We start from the raw sequence: 4,135 nt of genomic DNA, 5'->3' as shown, positions 1-4,135 counted from the left end.
AACACACCATTAACACTCATCTCCCTCTCAACCCTAAAAACTCCATAATTTGCTCAATTCTTATCCGATTCAAGTGATTTTCGCGTCTATCTCTTCCTCTCATCGCCCTCCTTCTTTCTAGGTAAGAAAAGATCCGACTTTCCTCCTTATATGGGGCTGTCGAGCCAATTTCTCATGGTACCCTTTTTTTATAGTTTCGATTTTTAGTCTTATTTTGTGTTTTCTTATGTTTAGGAGGAAGTTTAGTTGACCCGGAAGTGGATTCTTGCTTGTGAGACGATTACAATAGAGATTAAGAGCTAAAAGGTAACGGTGATGGGTTACTCGACATTATGTCAAATTTGTGTGTTTATATTTTGTAGTTTGTTCATATGTATGTTAAAGTTTGAATCTTTTCTTGTTTCACATGTATGTTGTTGAATGAGTTTGTATGAACAACCATCTCATGGTTGGTTGAAGAGTTTTAAGCATGTTGTTACATTGATTTTCAATTGGGTAAAGTTGTGATGTTTGGATGAATTAATTGTTTGATTTTGGGTCAAAATCTTGTGCTTGAATCCATCAAGATGTGTGACAATTACATTCTTGTGGTTTCTATTAGGTATTATTGTGTTAACATGTATATTTAAGAGGAATTTGGGATGAAAAATTGGTAGAAATTGACTTTCGGAAAGGGTAGGAAATTGTCGTGCAAACAGTCCGGTGGCAGGGGAAAACCGCAGGCTCCGGCACCCACCGCAGGCTCCGGCACCCACCGCAGGCTCCGGCCACTATCGCAGGCTGCGGTTTAAGCCTGACCAGTTTTCGTAAAATGGCCATAACTTCTTCGTTACTTGTTTGTTTGAGGCTTATGACCTACCGTTAGAACCGTAAGAGGATAAGCTATCACCTCCAACTGGTTTCACCTCATTATCATGTATAGAACTCAAGTTATGACCGTTTGAAGTTGACCCTTGTTGTAGTCGAGTACTAAACTTGTTGTTATAGATTGGGTTTTGAGTTTCTTGTTGGGTATGCATCTTAACTTTGGTTCTAATGCTTGTGTATGATGTGTTGAGACTCTTTTATCATGGGAGTACTTGATATTTGTTATACTCTTATACTTATACATGCTTCACATGAATTGTTTACGTTATGTTGGTGCAATCATTGTTACTCGTATTTGTGACCGGAGCGTGACGGTTTACATTGTGTGACTACTCGACATTCCTTATTTATTTGCCCTCGGCCATTGGGTCACGATTATGTGCCATTGTTTCCGAGTTGGGCTGTCTTCCTTCCGCCTCTTCGGACCTTGGGGTACGGATAGGTACCATGGTTCCGATTTGGGGTTACTCGACCTTGGGGCACGGCTAGGTGTCATGGATCGAGTCTTGGATACGATTTGGGATTGTATGTCGAATCGGGTGTCGTCCATCCCGAGAGTCTGGCCAGATTTAGACTAGGACCGTATTATGATCGTCGTCCTACCAGGAGGTTGGAGTCTAGGGGTTTGTCTTGTTTTTAGTCAATCCTTTGTAAATGTCTTGCTTGTTACGGTCATTAGTGTGTTCTTATATACGAGAGTGCACGTCTTCTATGCTTGTTTGTGAGAGTCTTGGTCCTATCGGATACTAGTGGTGAGATGCAAGCCCCTAGTTGCGATATGATCGCCGGGATTGATGTTCCCATCCGTTCTCATGGTGAGATGTAAGCCATAAGTATGAATGTGACATTAGTAGCCACGTCCCGTGCTATGGTTGTTAAGAGGTTTTCAAAGGAATGGCTATTGGTTTCCATCCATGTATTTTCTATTCAATTGATCCGTTGTTTACCTTCTTCATATGATTCGATGCCTAATCTCATATCCATGTTTTGGTTACCTTGAATGCATGTTTAATATAATGTACCATGCCTATCTCATTAAGAATGCAATATGCCTATCTCGTTATGATTATCGTTATATTCCCTTGTCCATATTATTCAAGTATGATGCATGATCAATATGTTTAATTAAGTTCTTGCTTATGTGCATTTTGACATATTGTGGCTGGGAGAACCCTGAGTTACTCCCCACTGACTGTGGCGTTCATGTTTACATGAATGACAGGTTTGTGATGCAGATTATGGGGAAGACGTGTGAGCTAGCGAGAACGTTGAACCTTGGACCTTAGTTATAGGTTGCTTAGACTCACCTATCGTTAGACTTGTGTTTATTCGTGGGATATCTTTTCCCCAACGCACTTGTTTTAAATTGTAAAACTTAATTATCTTTCTTTTCATTTTTGTTTGATCACTTATGGTGAATTTCGCACTTTAAACTCTTAAAGGTTTTTTTTTTAAAATCTCGTAATTTCCGCTTTATTTTTGATGCCCTATCGAGGGGTGTCACACAACGAGTCACAAGGACTAATGAACAAGGATAAATGGTTCACACAACGAGTCACATATACTAATAAACAAGGACAAATGGTTCACACAACCAGTCACAAGGTCTAAAGAACAAGGACAAATGGTTCACACCACGAGTCACATGAACTAACGATCAAGTACAATTGTTTAACACAACGAGTCAGAAGGACTAAAGAACAAGGACAAATGGTTTACATAACGAGTCACAAGGACTAATGAACAAGGGCAAATGGTTCACACAACGAGTCACATGGACTAATGAACAAGTACAATTGTTTAACACAACGAGTCACAAGGACTAATGAACAAGGACAAATGGTTCACACAACGAGTCACATGGACTAATGAATAATTACAATTGTTTAACACAACGAGTCACAAGGACTAATGAATAAGGACAAATGGTTTACACAAGGAGTCACAATGACTAACGAACAAGTACAATTGTTTTAACACAACGAGTCACTAGGACTAATGAACAAGGGCAAATGGTTCACATAAGGAGTCACATGGACTAATGAACAAGTACAATTGTTTTAACACAACGAGTCACAAGGACTAATGAACAAGGATAAATGGTTCACACAACGAGTCACATTTACTAATAAACAAGGACAAATGGTTCACACAACGAGTCACAAGGCCTAAAGAACAAGGACAAATGGTTCACACCACGAGTCACATGGACTAATGATCAAGTACAATTGTTTAACACAACGAGTCATAAGGACAAATGAACAAGGACAAATAGTTCACACAATGAGTCACATTTACTAATAAACAAGGACAAATGGTTCACACAACAAGTCACAAGGGCTAATGAACAAGGACAAATGGTTCACACAATGAGTCACATGGACTAATGAACAAGTACAATTGTTTAACACAACGAGTCACAAGGACTAATGAACAAGGACAAATGGTTCACACAACGAGTCACATGGACTAATGAACAATTACAATTGTTTAACACAACGAGTTACAAGGACTAATGAATAAGGACAAATTGTTTACACAAGGAGTCACAAGGACTAATGAACAATTACAATTGTTTTAACACAACGAGTCACTAGGACTTATGAACAAGGGCAAATGGTTCACACAACGAGTCACATGGACTAATGAACAAGTACAATTGTTTTAACACAACGAGTCACAAGGACTAATGAACAAGGATAAATGGTTCACACAACGAGTCACATTTACTAATAAAGAAGGACAAATGGTTCACACAACGAGTCACAAGGGCTAAAGAACAAGGACATATGGTTCACACCACCAGTCACATGGACTAATGATCAAGTACAATTGTTTAACACAACGAGTCACAAGGACTAATGAATCAGGACAAATGGTTCACACAATGAGTCACATTTACTAATAAACAAGGACAAATGGTTCACACAACAAGTCACAAGGGCTAATGAACAAGGAAAAATGGTTCACACAATGAGTCACATGGTCTAATGAACAAGTACAATTGTTTTAAAACAACGAGTCACTAGGACTAATGAACAAGGACAAATGGTTTACACAAGGAGTCACAAGGACTAACGAACAAGTACAATTGTTTTAACACAACGAGTCACTAGGACTAATGAACAAGGGCAAATGGTTCACACAAGGAGTCACATGGACTAATGAACAAGTACAATTGTTTTAACACAACGAGTCACAAGGATTAATGAACAAGGATAAATGGTTCACACAACGAGTCACATTTACTAATAAACAAGGACAAATG

The 4,135-nt window shown here is 38.8% G+C and overlaps 1 long non-coding RNA gene across 1 annotated transcript; it reads left to right on the top strand.

Annotated features, from left to right (window-relative positions):
* Positions 1–234: 234 nt before the first annotated feature.
* Positions 235–2,261, top strand: LOC141598491 (uncharacterized). The gene is made up of 2 exons (XR_012523553.1): positions 235–306; positions 2,090–2,261. It is a non-coding gene; the product is annotated as an uncharacterized LOC141598491 (long non-coding RNA).
* Positions 2,262–4,135: the final 1,874 nt, after the last annotated feature.

This window comes from Silene latifolia, chromosome 9, assembly GCF_048544455.1.
Source record: "Silene latifolia isolate original U9 population chromosome 9, ASM4854445v1, whole genome shotgun sequence".
NCBI classification, from domain to species: Eukaryota; Viridiplantae; Streptophyta; class Magnoliopsida; order Caryophyllales; family Caryophyllaceae; genus Silene; species Silene latifolia.
Note: the sequence above shows the minus strand (reverse complement) of the source record. Positions and strands in the feature narration are given on the sequence as shown.